The following is a 25,167-nucleotide window of genomic DNA, read 5'->3' as shown; positions in this document are numbered from 1 at the left end:
TACTGAGGTTCACAACTTGCACCTTCTACAGAAGCTTATGGTAGAAGCGTTGTGAGTCAGCCGATTATCTTCGACTGCATCGCCTCCCCGACTGTAAGCTTGAGTAAGGAATTGCAGTGCTTACGTGGTTGAGGTTGAAGCGCAATGGGATGCAATGAGGCTTTTGTACAGGGTTTTATAACAAAGGCTGCTGTCTTCTAGAAACGACGCCAAAGCGGTCGATGGGTTTGTGCCTGGTATTGCAGGTCCGCTCCATTAAAGTGAATAGGGCTGAGCTGCAATACCACACACTACCTGTGGACAGGTGGGGCAATGTTTTTGAAAACGCCATCCTGTAAGGTTTAGCATGGTTGAATAGAAGCATAAGATTGACTAGAAGTGAGTGATTGGAAAATGTAAGTTGTGACTGGAAAATGTGAATATTTAATGAGAACCCCAGGGGTAGACAAATCAATATAGACTTTAAAGAGCCGTTCCAGGAATACACAATGATGACCTATCCTGTAGGATTGGTGGGGGTCCAACTCCTGGATCCCTCACCAATAAACCAAAGTAAGGGTAAGGTATGTTCACTCGTAGGATTCTGCCGCAAAATTCTGCCTCCCATTCATTTCAATGGGAGTCTGATGCTTCATTTTCCATTTTTGATTAATTCAGCTAGTGGAAAAAAGGAGCGTCCTACTCGCTGTTTGGGCGGATTTCGCCCGAACCTCCCATTGATGTCAATGAGAGGGAGGAATCTTCCTGCTGTCGGCAGGCGTAGTTCCACGGCATATTTTGTGAACTAGCCCTAAGGGGTTGTGGCACTTGCTGGAGGGCCATTGTAGCACAACCTGGTCCCATTCACTTTGTTTTGCGCATTGGTAGGGATCCCATTGGCTACCTGGCTTCTGGAAGATGTGACTAGAGAATGGTAGCTTTACAACCAGAGACGTACCCATGAGAAAGGCGTGGGATTCACAAGCCCCTATCACAGTTCAGATCTATGATGTAGACACTTGTAGGATGGAATAGCACCCCAAAGGGTGATTCTCAATATATATTTTTACCTTTATTGGATTTGAATGGCTGGTAACTACATAAAGAGAAAATTGTATATCTCCCCTCGGGGTGACCCTCCAATGGGTATACACAATATGCTCTTTTTACATGTGTCTACATTAAATTTACGTATGCAATATTGTGAGCCGGATGAGTAATATTGTGACTGGCCACTGGAAATGGATATTATTCATTTTGAGGGACAGAAAAATTCCTAACTGTAAAGATCAATAGGTGGATACAATCCTATAGACTTAAATTGCCATGAGCCTATTGGAAATTTTTAGTGGCCCTTCACAGACCTAGTAGTAAAATAATTTAAAAAAAATAAAAATCTAGGGGGCATTGTAGTAAATTTATGGCTGCATTGAAAGATGGTGCAACAAATTCAATAAAGTTTTTAAGGCATTCCATAATTTTACCTATTTTTGTAACGGTATTAAATACATGTACCAGGTCAAGCTCTACTATCATTGAGGGAAAGCTTCCTATCTATAACGTGTCACTAATAGACAGTGTCGGGAATTAGTGGTGACAGCCGTCAAAACTTGTATACCCCTAAGAGAGAGGCAGAGGTAACCATGCAGAAGACCAGGACCGTGGTGACTATCTGAGTTACACGTGAGGAATATGACGAGAAGTGGGTGAGGACACCATGTTACAGGGAAACGTGTTCATCTCGAGCTAGCTTTAAAAGGGAAAATTTAGGTGCAACTGCAGTTGACCCCATTATTTCATTTGGTAGTGACAATTGTATAAAATGCAGGGGAGTAACTAGGAAAGACTGGGCCCCATAGCAAACTTCTGACTGGGCCCCCCTCCCCTGGGTGCCACATACACTCCCCCTTTTAGATAGTGTAGATTGTGTGACACCGCCCCGCCTGTAGATGGGGCCCACCTCCCCCTGTAGACTGTGCCATACAGCCCCCCCAAATAAAACACGTTATACTCGGCTAGACCCTCTTCCCGTGGCAAACTGAGCTGCTCCACAACATCAACACTGACCGGATCCTTGCATAGGCCGGCGTGACGCAGTGACTTCATCAAGCCGGCCGGCACAGGGATCCTGTCCCTGCGCATGATAGGCTGCAGTCTGAACGTGGCCTGTAGCCTATGGCAGAGCAGGTAAATATCTGCATGCTCATCCAAAGTGTTCAATAGTAACTGCGTCCTAAGGATGCAGATACTATTGAATGTGGCGTCGCTACCGCTGCAGCAGCCATAGCGGCTGCTAGCGAAGCCATCGCGCATAGGGGGGGGCCATGCTGGCGGGCGGCACGGGCCCCCTCATGCCGCAGGCTCCATAGCAGATGCTATGGCTGCTACAGCGGTAATTAAGTCACTGATAAAATGTCTTTGTATGCTGTGGTATTAACATTACGCTTCACTGGAAGTAAGGTACCAAACCCTGAAGAAAAAAAGTATTATCCCTACACTACCAATTGTTATCGCAGGTACTACGTATTCCGGTAGGCAGCGTTCTCCTGGCATCCGCTAAACCCAGATTCCGCTAATGGGACAACCTGATAGTGAGAAGTGTTTCACAGGTGACTGGGGCAGATCTAGCAGGTAAGGATAGCACGAAGGCTCTATGCACACGACAGTATTTTTCATCAGTAATTATGGACCCATTCATTTCTATTTTGCAACCCCCCCTCTTTTTGTAAGGATCCGTATATACGGTTGAAATACGGATGCTCACTGATCCGTATTTACAGACATTATTTCAGGATCGATGAAAATACGGTCATGTGCATGGAGCCTCACAGGTGTCCGGGGCAGATCTAGCAGATAATTATAGTAGTTAGAGCCTGTTCACATCACCGTTCATTTCCATTCCGGGGTTCCGTGGGAGGTTTCCGTCGGGTGAATCCCGCAACGGAAAGTGAAAGTACAGCTTCCGTTTCAGTCACCATTGATCTCAATGGTGACAGAAACATCGCTAATGGTTTCCGTTCGTCGCCATTCCGGCAGGTTTCCGGTTTTCCGACGGAATCCATAGTGCAGTCGACTCCGCTATTGATTCTGTCGGCAAACCGGAAACCTGCCGGAATAGTGACGAACGGAAACCATTAGCGATGTTTCCGTCACCATTGAGATCAATGGTGACTGAAACGGAAGCTGTGCTTTCACTTTCCGTTGCAGGGTTCACCCGACGGAAACCTCCGACGGAACCCCGGAACGGAAATGAACGGTGATGTGAACAGGCCCTTACAGATAATAGGGGCACATCTAGCCGATCAGAGATTTTACAAACTGACTTGTGACAAGGTGGCATCCTATGACCGTGCCACGTGTAGTGTCACTAAGCTCTTCAGTACAACCCATCCTGCTAGCAATGTGTGTCTATGGAGATTACATGACTGTGTGCTTGATTTTATGCCCCTGTTTGCAACAATTGTGACTGAAAACACCTGAACTCCATTATTAAGAGGGGTGTCCACATACTTTTGGCCATATAGTGTATTTATATTCTATTCACAGCCTAGAAAAGAGGCTTATCTGCCCCCCCCCCCCCCAAAAAAAAACAACTTATAGCGATGTAATATGTCAATTTATATATTGAGGCTTAAATCTAGGGAGGGCAAAACAGGAAACTGTGCTCTGCCGCTTTAAACCTGCAACTGTACTGATCAGTGACGGCACACAACACCCCATACTTCATTCACCCAATCATGTCTTCTAGACTTACATCCAGCACTGAAGGAGATTGATGTCTAGGGCTGGTCATACGACTGTGTGCTCTTGAGGACAGTAATGGAAACGTTATAGTCCATGAATTCTCTTGGGTGTCCACCTAATCTATATGCCAGTAATATGAATGCTACTCACACAAAGTATTTTGGCTGCTTGAAATAGAAATGCTCTGTCATTCAGCGACCGGCCGCTTTGTAGCACTCCCTCAGTCCTGTCTCTGCTGATCCCCCCACAAAGCTGTCCGCTGAAATAATGTGGAATCCTCCATTTAGATAATGGATCCCCTTCACCAGTACCTTGGCTACACCTAGACTTTTTGTAGTGCCATTGATTATTCTTGACTATTGAGTAACCGCTGCCGTCCACAAGATTACATGCAACTCAATGTATTCATGTGGACTCCAGCTGTAGCTTAATGGTTAAAATCAATGGGTAGCACTACAAAAAGTCTAGTGTAGCCCTGGCCTTACAGCAGATAACCATAACCATAGTGCTTATACCAGCAGAACTATCTTACTATGCTCTACCCTAATACGTGAATCATTCTTGCTCTTTAAGAAAGCGATTCAAGTAACAGTATATTGCGAAAATGCTGAAAATGCAATTCCATAACGTCCAAGTATAGGCTCACTAGAGGTGTCCAGCACATAATTCTACAGTTTACATAAACAATCAATCTACATAAAGAGTTCAGTAACTTTGTCAATACATGACATTACTTATATTGTACTGGTTCCATGTACATACATTACTTATCCTGTACTGATCCTGAGTTACAGCCTGTATTATACTCCAGAGCTGCACTCACTATTCTGCTCGTGGAGGCACTGTGTACATACATTACATTACTTATCCTGTACTAATCCTGAGTTACATCCTGTATTATACTCCAGAGCTGCACTCACTATTCTACTGGTGGTCACTGTGTACATACATTACTTATCCTGTACTGATCCTGAGTTACAGCCTGTATTATACTCCAGAGCTGCACTCACTATTCTGCTCGTGGAGGCACTGTGTACATACATTACATTACTTATCCTGTACTGATCCTGAGTTACATCCTGTATTATACTCCAGAGCTGCACTCACTATTCTACTGGTGGTCACTGTGTACATACATTACTTATCCTGTACTGATCCTGAGTTACAGCCTGTATTATACTCCAGAGCTGCACTCACTATTCTGCTCGTGGAGGCACTGTGTACATACATTACATTACTTATCCTGTACTGATCCTGAGTTACATCCTGTATTATACTCCAGAGCTGCACTCACTATTCTACTGGTGGTCACTGTGTACATACATTACTTATCCTGTACTGATCCTGAGTTACAGCCTGTATTATACTCCAGAGCTGCACTCACTATTCTGCTGGTGGAGTCACTGTGTACATACATTATATTACTTTTCCTGTACTGATCCTGAGTTACATCCTGTACTATACTCCAGAACTCACTATTCTGCAAGTTTCAGAGCTAAAGTCTTCAAATGTTCCTTTTTCGTTTAATGTCTACACAGAGCTTGCTTTGGAGATTTGCAGTTTAGTTTTTATACAAGGCCTTGTATAGTAGTAATCTGATGCATTGTGTAGGTATGGTTGTAAAAAGTAAGTAATGCAATATATTTACAAAGTGTATGTAGATAAACTTTGATGATTTACCCTTTTTAAAGTGTAGCTAAACGTTTAACAACCTTCTGATATGTCATAATGGGGGTCCGAGCACTTCGATCCCCACCAATCACTAGAACGAAGCAGCTGAAGCGCTCGTGTGAGCGCTCCGCCGCTTTTGTTTCTGTTCGGCTCACACGAGCGCTTCTGCGGCTTTATTTTAGTAATTGGTGGGGGTCTCAGTGCTCGGACCCCCACCAATCAAAACTTCTGAAGTGTCACTATGACATGTCTGAAGTTTGGTAAACGTCTAGCTGCCCTTTAAGGCACCTTTGTCCTGTGATCTCTACTACCATCATGGTGTGGACTGTATTAGTTGTAGTCCGTCCGTAAAAGTTTAGTAGAGATTTAGCAGTGCTGTGGGGGTTAAACAATGTGATTCAAGTGCAGAGGATCTATCAGAAAATCATAACTCTATGGCTCTCAGCACATGTGTAAACAGAAATCCTGTGTTGGGTGTAAATCTGCCTGCCCTGCACAATCCACTAACCTGGTTGTACATCAGCTGGTTGGCAACCCTGACTGAGCATAAAGCAGAATGTCAACATGAACAAGATTTAAAGGGCCACTGAGCCTGAAGTCAGCAGCCTATAAAAGCACAGCAGTATTATAAGATGAGCTTCTGATATCAATCACCCATGCATGGTAATATTCCTGGGGGTTGTTGTCACTGGGGATCTGTGTGAGAGTAGTAGTTGTGATCATGACGGGGTAGGTTTTACGGTCCTATTAGTCGGGCACATATTCTTTCACTCTGTACATACATTACTTATCCTGTACTGATCCTGAGTTATATCCTATATTTTACTCCAGAGCTGCACTCACTATTCTGCTGGTGGAGTCACTGTGTACATACATTACTTATCCTGTACTGATCCTGAGTTATATCCTATATTATACTCCAGAGCTGCACTCACTATTCTGCTGGTGGAGTCACTGTGTACATACATGACATTACTTATCTTGTACTGATCCTGAGTTACATCCTGTATTGTACTCCAGAGCTGCACTATTCTACAAGCTTCAGAGCTGAAATCTTCACACATACCCTCTTTGTTCAATGTCTGCACAGAGCTTGTTATGGTAATTTGAATTCATAGAAGTTTCGTTTTTATACGAAGCCCTGTATAGTAATTTGATGCATCAAAAAGTAACTGCTCATCGTGCCCGTAATCTCTGTCCAGAATTAGACAGCCACCCACATTTGTGGGCCGTGCTCCCATTCTAAAGGATGGGAGCGCGGTCCGTAAAAAAATAGGACATGTCCTATCATTTGCAGAGCCTTTCTACGGCGCGGACACCTTCGTGTGTATATATACGGAAAGGTGTCTGTGGGCAATAGAAGTGAATGGGTCCGTAATTACGGACAAATTCTACGGTTGTGTGCATGGGGCCTTAGCGAGTCATTTGTGTTCGAAATAATCTTTTAGATTGCTAAGGATTTTCTCTGTTCACTCGTTACTGCGATCGTCACTCATTCACCCACACCTCATCTCTGAACTGCTAACGTTGGGAAGATTTCTGATTAGATGAGGGAGTGTGGCGGCGACAAACTATAACCTTTCACTTTGATGTGGCTGATCCAGGAAACTCCAAGATTAATCATTTGTTGTTCGATCTTTGCACGCTATTACACGTGGCGATTGTCTCTTGCATTCGAATGATTGTACGATAAACGCTCTAATAGGGCCTTTATTCTGGACTTGTTAATCACACCATGAAATGGCTGATAACAGGAAACAATAGACTTCGTTCAACTGCATAGCAAATGCAGAGGAAAATTACTTTAATGTCCCATCAGGATAACCCCTGTCCATATGTCCTGTATGTATGTCATAGAGGGGAGTCCCCCGTTCAGTACTCCCCCATGAGCCCGATCAGAATTACCGCCATTTACCGGGGGTCTCAGGAGTCGCATCCGCTGCAATCAGCTTATCGTAGTGGTGGCTCTCAGGTTAAAGGGGTTGTCTGTGATTATATACGTTCAGTGTTCCTTTAAGTATATGGTAAATTGGATGTTTAGATGGATGAGACGTCACGTATTGGAGATGAGTGTTTACCACGGAACTTTATACTAGAGATTCCCCACCAGTGAGTCAGTCATTGTCTACATCTCCCTAACTGGATGTATCACCTGCTTTACAGGGAACAGAACGCAAATATATCAACCGGAATAACAATTATATAAATTCTAGTAACATTCCAGTCTTCCCGTGCCAACCGGCTCGCTGCAGACCTTTCCCGAGAAGAGTCCGCTTCAGACACTGTAATGAGGTTTTACGCTTCAGACACTGTAATGAGGTTTTACACTCGTCTTCTCCACTCGCCACAATCGCAGGCCACTTAAAGGGTAACTAAACGTTCAACAAACTTGTTACATGTCAGAAGTTTTGAACGGTGGGGGTCTGAGCACTGAGACCCCCACCAATCACTAAAACGAAGCGACTGAAGTGCTCGTGTGAGTGCTCAGCTGCTTCGTTTCTGTTTGCAGTTTTCCGGAAAGCCGATATAGCGGAGTACGAGCCCATAGACTTTCTATTGAGTCTGTACTCCACTACATTGATTTCCAGAAAAAGCCGAACAGAAACTAAGCGGCTGAGCGCTCATACGAGTACTTGTGCCGCTTCGTTTTAGCGATTGGTGGGGGTCTCAGAGCTCGGACACCCACCAATCAAAACTTTTTAACATGTCACAAGTTTGTTGAATGTTTAGTTACCCTTTAATGATTCTCTATTGGAGAGGTCCGCAACCTTATTAAACCGGAGAGCCGCATACAGATCTAACAAGGGGTGCAGGGCCACGCTTATCATAGACAGGCCCAGTATCCAGAGATGTAACTTGAAGCTCCTAGGCCCCAAGGCAAAATTTCTAATAATGCCCCCCACCTTACATGTGCCATTTATAATACTGGTGTTTTCCTATGTGTAACAGGGGCATTTGGGCCCCCTCGAGCACCAGGGCCGGTGTGCGACAGCTATTTTTGCACTCCCTATAGTTACGCCCCTGGCAGTATCTGTTATTTACAACCGGCTACTAATCTGAACAACTGAATTTAAATGGCAAGTATATTAGAAATTTGAAGACCTTTTCATTATACAATACTTTTTTAAATATTCCCAATATAGACATTTATGGCGTAGCCACAGGATAAATGTCTGACCGAGGTGGGTCAGATGCGGCCGGCCACCCCTTCCAGGCGGAGAATGAATGGAGAATGCGCGCAACTCTTTTCACTTCTATGGGAGCCCCCTTGCTCGGTTACTTCCGTACCTGCCACGTTGGCGGGAGCTGCGTACATTCTCAATTCATTCTCCACCTAGATGTGGCATCCGCTTTACCAGGTGCGCTGGTGTCGGGGGACCACCATTATGTAGATAGATGTGGGTCCCAGGACTGGCACCGGAACCTAAAAGACATTAAATGGACATCTCTAACTATTTGTTTTTGAACTACTATTATAGAAGATTTCCGTCTTAGGTTCGCATTGATATGTACAGCGCTTCTGAGTCACAAAATACCATGTTATTACTGCAGGAAATCGTAACTGTCTTGAGTTTCTTTTCAAGCTCAACAATTACGTAAAAAATTTTCCCGTCTCTCGGATGCTGTGAGCAATACTATTCCAGTGGAGTGGAGCTGGGTCTGCCTAACCAGGCATAGTGTTCTCCTGACTCAGTCACGAAAATAGATCTTCACAGACACGCTGCTGCACTGACTGGATGCATCTGCACCCAATATAAATACTTTAGTCTTGTCCTGGAAGACTACTGCAGTCAGACAGTCCTGCGACTTTACATCTAGAACTTGAGTGACCATATTTTAGTTGTCTGCTTCTGGGAAAGCTGGGATTATACCTAACTAACAGCGCCACCGCTGTCCATTGGTTGTGTCTGGTATTGCAGCTTAGTTCCATTGAAGCGAATAAGGCTGAGCTACAATACCACACGCAACCTGTGGACAGGTGTGGCGCTGTTTTTGGAAGAATGCAGCCATGTTTTTCTAATCCCCCTTCAACCCCTGGTTTAATGTAAATTAAGCTTGAGTACTGTGTAATGAAGAGTTCTGAAACTTTCTAATCTACTTTTCAATTCCTGACAACTTTAACCCCTTAATGACCGCCGATACGTCTTTTTACGGCGGTCATTAGTGGGCTTTATTCTAGAGCGCCGCCAAACTACGTCGCTGCTGTAGAATAAAGTAAACAGAGCAGGGAGCCGTGAAATCTCCCTGCTCTCAGCTGCCAGAAGCAGCTGAGGGCTGGGGGCGTCCCTGCTCTGCCGGGTGAGATCGATATTAGTATCGATCTCACCTGTTTAACCCTTCAGATGCGGTGCACAATAGCGAGCACCGCATCTGAATGGTTTTGCAGAGAGGGAGGGAGCTCCCTCTCATCTCACTGACACCCGGCGATAAAATCGCCGAGTGTCTGTGTCTTCTATGGCAGCCGGGGGTCTAATAAAGACCCCCAGGTCTGCCTGCAGCGAATGCCTGCTAGATCATGCCGCAGGCATGACCTAGCAGATGCCTGTCCGTTTTAAACGGACAGGCAGTAATACACTGCAATACAAAAGTATTGCAGTGTATTATAATAGCGATCGGAGGATAGGGAAGTCCCCTAGTGGGACTAGTAAAAAAGAAAAAAAAGTTTAATAAAGTTAATAAAAAAAAAAAAGTGAAAAAAAAAAATGAAAAACCCAGCTTTTCCCCTTACAAAATGCTTTACTATTAAAAAAAACTACAGTAAAGCAGAAAAGTTACACATATTTAGTATCGCCGCGTCCGTAACGACCCCGACTATAAAGCTGTTACATTATTTAACCCGCACTGTGAACGCCGTAAAAAATAAAATAAAAAACAATGGAAAAATTGCTGTTTTCTGTTAATCCTGACTTAAAAAAAATGTGATAAAAAGTGATCAAAAAGTCGCATCTACTCTCAAATGGTACCAATAAAAACTGCAAGTCGTCCCGCAAAAAACAAGACCTTATACAGCTATGCCGACGCAAAAATAAAAAAGTTACAGCTCTTCGAATGTGACAATGGAAAAATCTAAAAAATGGCTTGGACATTAGGGCCCAGAATGCCAGCAGGGGGAAGGGGTTAAAGATCTCGGCTTGCTGTAAGTTAATGGGAACAGTCATTGTTTACATCCAGAGGATAAAAATCCTTACAGACCGAATACTTCTCACAGATGAGCGTTTGCTACAATTGCATCCGGTCCAGACAGCCTTCTATCAGTTATCAGCCTCCAGGCTGATACATTCTACCTGCACTGATACATTGTAGCAAACTTGCAGATTTGTGCAGCCTATATATTTAGATTGTCTAGCTTCGATACAATTGTTGCAAACCCTCATAAGTGAGAAATTAGATTAAATACAGCTTTATTTATATACAAGTGGACAATCCCGCAAAATACAAATTTTACTTTTTTTCTCTCTTCTATTTTTGACAAGCGCAGTTGACATGAAAGTCAGACGTTTTCATTTTTAAAAAATATCTAAATGCAAAATGAAAACACATTGACAGGGCTCTTCTATGTCCTCGGGAGGCCTGCAGCTTACATAAGAGACTTCTGTTCTTATTACAGTGGAGCAATGTGCTGCAGCCCTGCCCGTCAAGTACCAGAGAGCAATAACATCACACGTCGCACTCTAACTTTCTCGGAAGGAGCCTCAATATTTAGGATCCTGTGACTGAGCTGCGTCAATGGCGTCCTTTATACTCTGCAGTCAAACCACCAACGCTTATGACCAGCCACTCCTAATGATGGCCCGATATTACACAAGGACCTAGTGTGTTACATAGCTGCTAATAGACGGGAGTAAAGAAAATACATAAACTAAAGGGGATCTCCGACACTGTATAAATAACGTTTATACAAAAGGGGAAATTTTGCAATATATCATGTAGGCCTTACAGTAAAGTTTCACAGGGGATCTCAAGGGCTCCGTATTGGTCGTTTTCACACGTTGCTCATTGAATGTGAAACCTTCTCCTTCTCTAAATTTGCTCTTCGTGCCAAACCGTAACTTCATGTATAGGTTCAAATCAACATCCACATCAATATCTACATCCTGTCTGGCTTGAATAGTGCAAATATATGTATGAACATTGATGTAGATGATGACAACACTGACAGAAATCGGAAAGGGACGTGTTTTTATTAGATTTTCTCAGTAGTGCAGTCTCAGGCTTTGGGCCTAAAACTTCATGTGATCATATTACAATAGAGAAGAGAGATTTTCTTCAATACTGATTTTGCAAACGTGACTATATAGAATTTTGCAGTGAAGGTCATGGTGCGATGAGGTTACTTCTCTACGTCCTCTGCATGCCTAAATGAAGGTAAACCTGTAAAGTGCGGAGAAATTTTGGCGCAAGCAATGACTAGGAAGACATGTTACCTCATGCTACATTAATGTCAGAACAAGGGGGCCGCACCCTAACCACGAGCTGCGCTTACTCTTACCTAACCAACTACATCATTGTTTACATTTTGTGAGCGGGTTAAGACTATGGCTGCAAAAAGGAATTGTAACAAATTGCAATAATTGTGCAGGATTTAATTATTTTTTTTGCTGAAACCTAGTATAGATTGGCATCAATAGTCAGGTTGGAAAATGGCTGCTCACGATATCTGGACGCTGACTAGATGTCTTGTGCGCTTGTACCTCTACCTCTCACACTGACCACTAATCCAGCCACACTACTGCCATGTTGTCAAATCTGCACTGAAACAAGTTTCATGTAGCAGGAATATAAGAGGACTGGACTGTAGCTGCTACCCTCCCAGAGCTCGGGGTCTGACTTGGAACATGTAGGACCTAATGTATATGTGGATAGCATAGTATCCAATCAGATTCCAGCTGGCAAAAGGGGTCCATATTTGAGCATCATTTACATCTATAGGATTTCTATAAAAAGTTGAGTCACTTTTTACATACATTAGTTTTCTTGTACTGATCCTGAGATACATCCTGTATTATACTCCAGAGCTGCACTCACTATTCTGCTGGTGAGGTCACTGTGTACATCATACATTACATTCACAGCATCACGATCACAATTAACACTATTACTATTCTATATTATCTACATAAAAAGTCGAGTCACTGTGTACATACAGTGGAGGAAATAAGTATTTGATCCCTTGCTGATTTTGTAAGTTTGCCCACTGTCAAAGACATGAACAGTCTAGAATTTTTCGGCTAGGTTAATTTTACCAGTGACAGATTATATGAAAAAAAACAACAGAAAATCACATTGTCAAAATTATATATATTTATTTGCATTGTGCACAGAGAAATAAGTATTTGATCCCTTTGGCAAACAGGACTTAATACTTGGTGGCAAAACCCTTGTTGGCAAGCACAGCAGTCAGACTTTTTTTGTAGTTGATGATGAGGTTTGCACACATGTTAGATGGAATTTTGGCCCACTCCTCTTTGCAGATCATCTGTAAATCATTAAGATTTCGAGGCTGTCGCTTGGCAACTCGGATCTTCAGCTCCCTCCATAAGTTTTCGATGGGATTAAGGTCTGGAGACTGGCTAGGCCACTCCAGGACCTTAATGTGCTTCTTTTTGAGCCACTCCTTTGTTGCCTTGGCTGTATGTTTCGGGTCATTGTCGTGCTGAAAGACCCAGCCACGAGCCATTTTTAATGTCCTGGTGGAGGGAAGGAGGTTGTCACTCAGGATTTGACAGTACATGGCTCCATCCATTCTCCCATTGATGCAGTGAAGTAGTCCTGTGCCCTTAGCAGAGAAACACCCCCAAAACATAATGTTTCCACCTCCATGCTTGACCGTGGGGACGGTGTTCTTTGGGTCATAGGCAGCATTTCTCTTCCTCCAAACACGGCGAGTTGAGTTAATGCCTAAGAGCTCAATTTTAGTCTCATCTGACCACAGCACCTTCTCCCAATTACTCTCAGAATCATCCAGATGTTCATTTGCAAACTTCAGACGGGCCTGTACATGTGCCTTCTTGAGCAGGGGGACCTTGCGGGCACTGCAGGATTTTAATCCATTACGGCGTAATGTGTTACCAATGGTTTTCTTGGTGACTGTGGTCCCAGCTGCCTTGAGATCATTAACAAGTTCCCCCCGTGTAGTTTTCGGCTGAGCTCTCCCCTTCCTCAGGATCAAGGATACCCCACGAGGTGAGATTTTGCATGGAGCCCCAGATCGATGTCGATTGACAGTCATTTTGTATGTCTTCCATTTTCTTACTATTGCACCAACAGTTGTCTCCTTCTCACCCAGCGTCTTACTTATGGTTTTTTAGCCCATTCCAGCCTTGTGCAGGTCTATGATCTTGTCCCTGACATCCTTAGAAAGCTCTTTGGTCTTGCCCATGTTGTAGAGGTTAGAGTCAGACTGATTAATTGAGTCTGTGGACAGGAGTCTTTTATACAGGTGACCATGTAAGAGCTGTCTTTAATGCAGGCACCAAGTTGATTTGGAGCATGTAACTGGTCTGGAGGAGGCTGAACTCTTAATGGTTGGTAGGGGATCAAATACTTATTTCTCTGTGCACAATGCAAATAAATATATATAATTTTGACTATGTGATTTTCTTTATTTTTTTTTATATAATCTATCTCTCACTGGTAAAATTAACCTAGCCTAAAAATTCTAGACTGTTCATGACTTTGACAGTGGGCAAACTTACAAAATCAGCAAGGGATCAAATACTTATTTCCTCCACTGTACATGACTTATCCTGTACAGATCCTGAGTTACATCCTGTATTCTACTCCAGAGCTGCATTCATAGTTCTGCAGATCATCATTGGAAACCATCAGCAAACCTGTCACACATCCCTACCAGCTTTGCTGAGCTCCTATAATGCAGGGGAGAGTAAAGCTGCCCATACACTTACAATAGCTGTTGGCCAAACATCGGTTTGGCTGACTATAATTCCTCCTGACTTCCCCCATACACATACAGGCTTGGCCGAGCGTTCACTTGTATTCAATGGGAGAGGGAAATAAGCCGCTGTCGGACTCCCCTGGCAGCAGTTTATCTCCCGCAGAAACAAGGGAAACGGCATGTTGAAATCAACATACAAATCGGATAGTTGCCAGTTCCTGTATTCATCCGACTTTTCTCCGTGTATGGGCACCCTTTGTTTTTTGTAAATCCGATTGCAGTGCCTTGTGTAAAGACTACATTTCCCAAATCACCAGATCCAGGGGTATAACTATAGGGCTGAAGAGGAAGCGGTTGCCCCTGGAGCCCGAGGGGGCCCAAAACATTGATAAGCCTTGTACTAGAAATCCTGAGTGATAGATGTGGGGCCCTGTTTAAAGATTTTGCATTGGGGCCCAGGAGCTTCAAGTTAAGTCTTTGACAAGAGCATGCACTGTGCAGACATGGAACAAGCAGGGAATGCTTTGAGATTTCAGCTCTGAAGCCTGCAGAATTGTGAATGCAGCTCCGGACTATAATGCAGGTTGTAACGAAGTAATTTTATTTAAGTTACTCATAATCAGATGTAGATTATAGTTATATGTAAACTATGAACATACACTTGGTTGCTATTGGCCACGTCACCTTTTTTTTAAAAATGTATTTAAATTGTTATTTTTTTACATTTTTCTTTCTTTCTAGGTTTTACGTTTCAGGCCCCTTTTAATATTTCAAACTTTGAGCATATTTTCTGCTCCTTTCAACAACCTTTACTGACATAATACCAGATTATTATAAAATCCTATAATTGCATACAATAAAACACAAATCCTTTCCTCCATCATAGTCCCCAATGCTTCAGTCATGGTAGGGGTTAACAAAAATTACATTTCATATTCTGATTTGCAGTTTCCTTGCGACATTTGCATTATTTTTCAGCGATCCGTGAAACTTTTCTTCCAGTGAAAACTGACAACTGTAGTACCACTACTTGCTGCATTGTTGTTTAACCCTCATCCAGCACATAACAAACCCATACCAGGCGAAAAATATCAAATAACAAATCCCTCTGAATAAATGCTGAATCATAAGTAATTGTATCACACATAAAGCATGTTCATTAAAAAGTCCCTGGAAGAGGAGGAAACCTCCGAAAACAAAAAATCTGGTTAATGTGTCCCACGCTACTGTCGTACCCCCCCCCCTCCCACCCCCACCGTATTAATGACAGGTCAAGTACATGGTAAATATTACAGAGGAGCTTCTTACACAGTGATTGTGGACTGAATTCTGAAAATGGGCATACGCCAATAGAAGTTAATGTAAATCTTGCTCAAACTCTGGTTGCTGTCATTGAATGGGAACATTCTTATTGACATCCAAAACCTGTACAGACCTAATACTTCTCACAACTGAAGGTCTGATTTGAAGGCACTCAGGCTTATTGGCCGTTGTGCCCAGGACTGGGTAGCAATAAAGGGGTTAATTTTGGCCACGTTATGTGAGGTGGGTTTCGTTACATAGGGTGTTTATAATAGGGAGCCTATAGCATTGGGGCACCCGCCCATAGGGGCGTTCTTGGGGGAGTTATAGAGCACTTTACACACCCTCTCAGGCTAAGGTTTATAAGGGCAGTCAGGGAGGACATCTTCCTCTTTTGGCCGTTGCCACTCAGGGATTTGTATTGCCAAAGAATCGTGTGTACACTTACCTGTTTTTCCCACCCTCCCTCCCAATTCTTACTCTTAAAAATAAAATAAAAATGTTGATGTTATAAAAACAAAAAAAGAAACAAAAAACAGTTAACAAGTGGAAACATACAAAGGAAAAAAAAAAAAAAAGAAGGGGGGGGGCTAAATGCCTGATGATACTAAAAGAAAACCGCATACAATTTTTGGTTTGTGATGCTTATTCATGACACTCCAATGTTGGAGTCCAATATGTTGTTTCATGGCCTTTGTTGGTTGTCATTGTTTTATTTTATCAGAATGTTTGTTGATTTTATGTCACAGCAGGCGGTATTTGTGGAAAGGTACGACCTTACATGCCCTGCCTTAGGCGGGCTGGCATACGGGTACATTAATAATGGTTTACAGTTATATATTTTGAAAATATTAAATAAATAAATAAAGCTGTGGCCGACCCTCCGTGTCAACCCACGTTTAAAAGTTCAGTGGAAGTTTGTCAAGTTATTTATGGTAAAAGGTTTTAGTCTAACCCAGCGCGATAAAAGGGTAATATGCACACAGTCACAGTTATATGTAGCTAGACTGGATACATCAACAGCACATATCTCTATCCTGGCCTCATCGTTTGCTACAATGTATAAGTACAGGTATAGCTATTCACACTGCGTTTCAGAGCTTTCTCTGCACATACGCCGTATGTATCCACAGGTCCCCCAATGACCCAACTTATGCCAAAAGAGCATACATCGGGGAGTTTTTTTTTTTTTTCCTGTATAGATTTACGTAGTTGCCTATGTTCGATACAGAGGCATCTAGTAAAAAAAAGTATACTATGCAGTATATGGAACACTATGGGCAACGTATGCCTAGACAGTGTCCTATGTCAGAGGCTACTCCCAACCTATAACTCCGACGAAAGGCTCAAACGCAGTGTGAATGGAGCCTTAGGCCTTATTTACACAAGCGCAGTTCACGTCCGTGATGTTTTTCATGCAGCGACCTGTCCTATACTTGAGCGTTTTTTGCGCATCACGCACCCATTGAAGTCAATGGGTGCGTGAAAATCACGCGCAGCACACGGATGCACTTCCGTGTGCTGCGTGTGATTCGCGCAACAGTAGATCAAGAAATGAAGGGAAAAATAAAACCACCTCCTTCATTTCTTTTTCTAAACCTCAAAACCGCGTGTCATAAGGATGGCATATGCGCGAAAATCACGCAGCCACGCAGCAAACACTTATGACACACGGAACTGCAACGCGCCAAAAAACGCTGTGTGTGAATTTCGCCTAAAGGTGGTTTTGCATGGGTAGATATTTGCTCGTCTTTAACAAGCGCCGATCGATAGTACAGCTTTTGGGTCACCGCTCGTTTGCTCCATGATCGGAAGTATACGGATGAACGACTGTTACCATAATCGTTCATCCCCATACATTAGCATCATGTCAGCAGCTCCATTTTTATGGCCGCATAAAAGATCTGATCAGCCGATTAAAGGCAATGATCGGGAACGTGCGCTCACCAGATCATTGGCCCGTGTAAAAGGACCTTAAAATATATCAGCCTGGAGTCCAGAGATTGGATTAAATTATAGCAAACCCCCAGCTGTGAGAAGCATTGGGGTCTATTTACATGGTGCGGTTGAATAGCGAAAGCTAAGATATGATGGCACCAGGTGAATACATCTGTAGGCCTGATTCAGACGAGTGTGTCCATTTTGTGTCTGCAAAAATCGGACCGTATTTAATGCATTTCAGTTCCGGGTGGCATCCATTTTTAATGTCACTGTTGGTGTAAATTTTTTTTCTCAACGTTTCTTTAGCAACTGTTGCGTGAAATACAGACCGCGCATGGGTGACATGCAGTGAGTTTAATGCAACAGAAACACGCTGCGTGAAAAATCAGGGACGTCTGAATAGCCCCATTGAATTGCATAGGTCCGTGCGCTGCCGACAACGCTAAAATTGATTGCTGCGTAAAAGATACGATGAGCCGATGAACGAGCGTTTCCCCGTTCATCAGCTGTGATCTGTGGAGAAACCTGGCAGTAAGTGTTCAATTTCCCTGCAGCGCCAACACAGGAGAAAAGAAGCATTACACCGTGTCCATTCATATCAATGTGTTGTCTGTGTAATGCAGGACAGGACGACTAAACTGAGGACCCCCCCAATATTAACTTAGAATTCACTAATACGTTATATGGAAATGGGTTTTCTAAGCTGTACAATCCCTTTAAACTTGCGATCCTCTGCCTCCCCGTTGGGTTTGCCGTAGGCCACATGACATCACGATAAGCAACGCCATGTGATATCTACATAATAAATGCACATCTAATATCTCCTGCCGGGACAGAAGAAAAAAAGAGCTGACATGTCGAGCCGTAAAGTTACAAAGTTCATCCCTTGTCATAAGTTCAGCATGACACAACTCCTAATACACTGTTATCAGGCTGGTATCACTGGCGATGCCAAGTATACGGTCTATATTTGCTGTAATACGCCAGCCACAGGTACAGCCTTCAGCTGATTCTTATTCGCCTACATTTTAGACAATCGCATGTGTAATGCTTCCCTAAAATACTTCCATCATCCAAATAGGAGCCACCTGATAATAGAGCAGGGACATTAAATCTACCTCCATTGTCCTACAATTCCCCCACCAGAATATCGGAGCGCCAGGAATTTATTTCCCTGCCACTTTCCGGCTCCCCATGGCCTGTTTATATAAGATGATTTACCTCGCATATGCGCTTTTAGGACATTTTATTAATCCCATATGCAGTAAAACTCCATTAATCTGGCACTTGATAGTCCAGAAAGCCTACTAATCTGTCATGAAACCAAAATAGTTCCAGCTATATCTATCTGTATATGTATAGGTAGATATAGGGCACGTTCTAGATATCCCATTGTCTAATATTCTGATAATCCAGAATCCTATTGGTATTGAGGATGCCGGATTATTGAAATGTTACCGCGGTGCCTCCTATAACTATTAGGGTATGTTCACACAGAGTGTTTTCAGACATTTTTCGGGTCGTAAACGTCCCAAAAAATTGCTAAGAAATCGGAAGCAGAACGCCTCCAAACATCTGCCCATTGATTTAAATGGGAGACACGTCGTTCAAAACGGACGCGTAAAAAAACGGCCACGAAAAAGAAGTGCATGTCACTTCTTCAGCGGTTTTTGGAGTCGTTTTTCATAGACTCTATAGAAAAACAGCTCCAAAAATACTGCGAAAATCGCGAGTGGCTTAAACGTCTGAAAATCCGGAGCTATTTTGTGTGTGCACATACCCTTACAGACTATGAGTCGTTCAGAAAAGTTTTTTTTATTCAAAGGATCGCTTGAGTAGCATAGATGCAGAGAAGCTGGACGTTGTCCTATGGGACGAGGTATCTGCAGAGCTCTGGCTAGCAGAGGTTATCATGTGGCTCATCCGTCCATGTGTGTGGTGAAGTGTCATTACAGATCCGGTTTCCTCTCATCACATGGAGAAGATAAAATCTGTGGTGACAGATGGCAGATTCCCAGATGGGACCTGCTCACTAACCGCCGGCTACAGCGACTTCTAAAAATCACCACCCCAACTGTAGGAAGTGGGTGTCCCTATAGTGCTGCTCATCTCCAGCAGAAACAATAGGAATGGACAGGCAGGTACAGATGCAACCTGTTGGGTCCTACACACCCCGGAGATATAGCCTCAATTGTATTGTATGTAGTCAAGGCTATTGAGGATTGCCTAAACTACATACAATTGAAGAAGAATTTTTTTAAAAGTTTCGTTCACCGACCGCAAGCAGTGATGCTGAAAAGAATATTCGAAACGTGCAGAGCTTTTCATCATACAAGATAGGACAGAATCCAGAATAAAATTACCCCCCTTTAAGTCAGTGTACGGACCCCTCCGCAACTAGTTTCCCATGTGGTATGTTCACCACTTACCAAGATCCCATCATGGACTGCATAGCTGAAGATGATTTATTACACAATTTCCATAATTTCAATGCCCTGAGGAATTACCAACATCGTGATACATGCAGGTATAGCAGATATGAGTTTATGTGATATTACAATGTGTTGTTGCTTGTTTTACTTAGGACTGCAGGTTAACCTATTGCATTCAGTGCACAAATAATGCAGCCCCAAATTATTAAATGACAAATACATCTCTGCTACATCTTTTGTGTAAAAAAAAAAATATATATATATATCACTCAACGAACTTGCTACATTGTAGTAAATAAATATAAAGTCCAGGAATATTTCTCCTTAGTCCTTTTAAAAGGAAAAAACAAATCTATTCATAGTCTGTCACTCAACTATCCCAGAGTCGTGAACAGCAAATATATCTAGTCATGTAGTGCAAGAAGTGTCACGGAATAATGTCACCCAGCTTTCCCAGAAACTGATAAAACGCATTATTATTTAACCGCACATGTGGAGAGTCCACAAACAAACCTACTAAACTTCTCCATCTCCGCACTGTAGTGATTACAACCCCCAGTATTTGCATAACAATCACAACTCCGATTATCAAAGGACTTATTGTGACAAGGACAAGAGGAACTTTAACCCCTCCGACCAGTTTCTGGTGACTGCCGGGGAGATCTATCCAGAACAAGGAGTAAATACGGTACCCTACAACAGATCATCCTAGTGAATGGGCACAGAGACCACCCCCCTTCCCCCAACAATGAGGGGCAGTCAGTTGGAGCAGGCCTTTGTGTCCCTCTGAACACACACGTACAGTCCAGAGCACAGAGAAGCAATGGGACAGGATCCAGGCGGTGCCGTACCACCCAACATCTCCTACCCTGGTAACCACTGCAGTGCTGAACCCATAGGCATGGTGCCACCCTATATATCCATAATGACGGCTAGGATCGTAATACTACCCCTACAAATCAAACCCAGCTGCCTGCAACACGGCCAAAAATTATAATATTTATATAGCGCCAACATATTCCGCAGCGTGGTATGCTCCGGGGAAGCCGTACTGACCAAACCTCTACTAACCAGGAGAAAAGAGGTTGTAAGAGCTTACAATCTAAAGAAGGGAACATACAATAGGAACATAACAATAGATAGGATTGATACGTGGATCACGCAGTGCACTCACCTCCAAAAACCCTAATCCCCCCTAAAAAAAGGGCACCGGCGTGCGATCCAGACCCACGAGTGTAGAGCACGGGGCTGAGCACTTTGTATATTCCAGCTCTCTGCAGAACTCCCCAGTGTATGTATGACTGTACCAGCACTCACATAAAGAGCTGCAGTACAATGCAAGCCACGCCCACCTCTCTAAAGACACACCCACTCCAGACAAAGCCACGCCTCCTCCAGGACAGACTCCTTCCAGTGGAGTTAAAGGAGTCAGACTACTCTGCTCTCCATAAAGACAAATGAAATGAGCCGGTAACAAGAGACACTTAGGAAATGCAGCAGAAGAACGACTGAGGAGACACTACTGAATTATCTGTCAATTACCAGGGACTGGAGACGCCCCACAGGCGCAGCGTTCCATATATATATATGTATATATATATATATATATATATATATTCACCCGTTTTTGGTTTAATGTACAGTGAAGGAAATAAGTATTTGATCCCTTGCCGATTTTGTAAGTTTGCCCACTGTCAAAGACATGAAAAGTCTAGAATTTTTAGGCTAGGTTAATTTTACCAGTGAGAGATAGATTATATTTAAAAAAAAAAACAGAAAATCACATAGTCAAAATTATATATATTTATTTGCATTGTGCACAGAGAAATAAGTATTTGATCCCTTTGGCAAACAGGACTTAATACTTGGTGGCAAAACCCTTGTTGGCAAGCACAGCAGTCAGACTTTTTTTGTAGTTGATGATGAGGTTTGCACACATGTTAGATGGAATTTTGGCCCACTCCTCTTTGCAGATCATCTGTAAATCATTAAGATTTCGAGGCTGTCGCTTGGCAACTCGGATCTTCAGCTCCCTCCATAAGTTTTCGATGGGATTAAGGTCTGGAGACTGGCTAGGCCACTCCAGGACCTTAATGTGCTTCTTTTTGAGCCACTCCTTTTGTTGCCTTGGCTGTATGTTTCGGTCATTGTCGTGCTGGAAGACCCAGCCACGAGCCATTTTTAATATCCTGGTGGAGGGAAGGAGGTTGTCACTCAGGATTTGATGGTACATGGCTCCATCCATTCTTCCATTGATGCGGTGAAGTAGTCCTGTGCCCTTAGCAGAGAAACACCCCCAAAACATAACGTTTCCACTTCCATGCTTGACAGTGGGGACGGTGTTCTTTGGGTCATAGGCAGCATTTCTCTTCCTCCAAACACGGCGAGTTGAGTTAATGCCAAAGAGCTCAATTTTAGTCTCATCTGACCACAGCACCTTCTCCCAATCACTCTCCGAATCATCCAGATGTTCATTTGCAAACTTCAGACGGGCCTGTACTTATGCCTTCTCGAGCAGGGGGACCTTGCGGGCACTGCAGGATTTTAATCCATTACGGCGTAATGTGTTACCAATGGTTTTCTTGGTGACTGTGGTCCCAGCTGCCTTGAGATCATTAACAAGTTCCCCCCGTGTAGTTTTTGGCTGAGCTCTCGCCTTCCTCAGGATCAAGGATACCCCACGAGGTGAGATTTTGCATGGAGCCCCAGATCGATGTCGATTGACAGTCATTTTGTATGTCTTCCATTTTCTTACTATTGCACCAACAGTTGTCTCCTTCTCACCCAGCGTCTTACTTATGGTTTTGTAGCCCATTCCAGCCTTGTGCAGGTCTATGATCTTGTCCCTGACATCCTTAGAAAGCTCTTTGGTCTTGCCCATGTTGTAGAGGTTAGAGTCAGACTGATTAATTGAGTCTGTGGACAGGAGTCTTTTATACAGGTGACCATGTAAGAGCTGTCTTTAATGCAGGCACCAAGTTGATTTGGAGCGTGTAACTGGTCTGGAGGAGGCTGAACTCTTAATGGTTGGTAGGGGATCAAATACTTATTTCTCTGTGCACAATGCAAATAAATATATATCATTTTGACTGTGATTTTCAGTTTTTTTTTTTTTTTTATATATAATCGATCTCTCACTGGTAAAATTAACCCTTGCCTAAAAATTCTAGACTGTTCATGTCTTTGACAGTGGGCAAACTTACAAAATCAGCAAGGGATCAAATACTTATTTCCTTCACTGTATGTGTCTGGTTCATAGGTGGGTTAGATTGGTTTATTATCTCCTCGTGATATGTAGTAGGGTAAATGCATTGACGCAGCGTCGGACTGGTGTTCCTTGGGCCCACCAGAGGATGTGATTTTGGGGTATGACCCTCCATCTATATAGAATGTCTGTCTACTTTTTATTTCATCATAGTCCTTGTTGTTATCATTGTACACATAGAATATATCATCAATATGGTCTAATCGGTTAGTGGCAAGTGATTGGCTCAAAAAAGGGTTGTCTTCCGCTGGACCTTTTAAGGACCATTATTGTGTTAGAGCCTGGGCTCACTGGAGGATCCTCTGGTTTTCTGGTGGGCCAGTCCGACCCTGGATCTGTAATCTCTACTGAAATTAACCCCTGGGAGCAGATCTTGGGGGACCCCTGTGGCTACGTTCTTCTAGCCGTCTGCTGTATCCTTCAAAGCGATATGATGGCGAATCCTCTGCTTGCTTTGTCAATGCATAACTAGACTAGGTTACTTTTGGGTGACAAGCGCAGTGGGAGGTGAGTTGTTTGTCAGATGACTGAGGTCAATGCAACCAGCTTTTTAGGCCCAGGGTCCATGTGCGGTACATCGCCACTAGTGTTACCCTATAGGGTGGCATATTAAATCACATCTACATGCTTTTTAATGCGCCTACGATTTCAGACCGCAAAAAATGGGTGCATGAAACCATATGTAGACATGCAATTCCATGGGTCACCTACCGGGTACCACTAGGGGCACTAACCTGCGTTATCACATGTGATCTACTGCTATCGCACACTGCGATATATTGTGACGCATATCACCACGGGTCTTAAAGGGGGAACATCATCTTTCCTAGAGCATATTGCTCAAATCTCAGGACTTATCCGGGTCTCCCTCTGAGTGTCATTGGTTCAGACTAAATGAAATAATAATCATTCTGCGAGCGTAGGGATCTCTCCGATAGTAACGCTTTAGACATTTCTGAAGTTGCAGGCTGCAATTATTTCGCAGAAATAACGGTTATTAATTCATCTGCAGAAAGGCACAATAACCCTTTTTATAAGACACAGCGCAGCATTGTAAGCAGCAAAACTTGTTCTGTAGAAGACGCCCTGCGTGATAATCCATACAACGGCATGTGGCTCTATTATGTTCTTCATTGCAGGTTAGTCGCCTCACTTGGTCAGGTTTAGGGATTGAGAGAAGAACGATGGACCCAACTAGTACTGAACATGGTGTAAAGACCAGAACACAAATCACCAGAGTAAGCCATGTGCAGACACTGAACCATAAAGGTATACTGAGTAAGTTTAGCTCTGAAGCTTCGAGCATTCCCTTCCAGGACGAGGGTTAGGCAGAGTAGGCGGTTGCAATTAATTTATCTCCAGGAAGAAATGTTGTGCAATACATAGAGGACAGGAACCATGCAGGGGTTATTATTAATCAGTGCGTTCAGTGAATTAAAGAAGAGCTCCGGCAGGGAGACCTAAAGTTCCCTTTTCTCTTGTATTCCGGAGTGCCCGTTTAGGGATGGCACACTGACCACACACACAACCCAATAAAACATAGGGCAGTGTGAGGCCAGTTTAAGGGGATGTCCAGCTTAGAAATCATATTTTCAAATACCCAATTAGGATATTGAGGGGAGTCTTTCATTCATTCGTGGCTACGAGGAGGGTCTCTGTCACCAACACGTCCTTGTATTACACGGACAGGCCCATTTATTTCAAGGAGCACCGTCTAATGCCTGCCGGACATTGAACATTTGCTTCTAGATTACAGTAAATCACTGGGGGTCCCTGTGATCAGCTTATTTTCTGAGGACCCTTCAGAAAAAGCAGACAACCCCTTTAAGACAAAAGGGGATCATAGCAGATCAATATGGGGCCCTTCTTGGTTTTTATGGTGTTTTCTAGGCATTTCTTTTTGTTTCCCTTTTAATATCTTGAGTGTGGAGGGGATT

At 43.3% G+C, this 25,167-nt stretch overlaps 1 protein-coding gene and 1 long non-coding RNA gene across 3 annotated transcripts in view; one reads left to right on the top strand and one right to left on the bottom strand.

The window, feature by feature from the left end:
• The window catches only part of LOC142665777 (uncharacterized), a 179,946-nt gene that overhangs the window by 12,290 nt on the left and 142,489 nt on the right, over positions 1-25,167 (top strand). The window lies entirely within an intron of this gene.
• The window catches only part of CDC42EP4 (CDC42 effector protein 4), a 32,655-nt gene that overhangs the window by 2,382 nt on the left and 5,106 nt on the right, over positions 1-25,167 (bottom strand). Inside the window, exon 1 of one of the 2 annotated variants that reach the window (XM_075846681.1) lies at positions 21,140-21,282. The exons of the other annotated variant lie outside the window; for it this stretch is intronic. The gene's annotated coding sequence lies outside the window, so the exon portion shown is untranslated. Of the gene's footprint in view, positions 1-21,139; positions 21,283-25,167 lie in introns of those variants that run through there. 2 annotated transcript variants of the gene reach the window in all.

This window comes from Rhinoderma darwinii, chromosome 13, assembly GCF_050947455.1.
Source record: "Rhinoderma darwinii isolate aRhiDar2 chromosome 13, aRhiDar2.hap1, whole genome shotgun sequence".
NCBI classification, from domain to species: Eukaryota; Metazoa; Chordata; class Amphibia; order Anura; family Rhinodermatidae; genus Rhinoderma; species Rhinoderma darwinii.
Note: the sequence above shows the minus strand (reverse complement) of the source record. Positions and strands in the feature narration are given on the sequence as shown.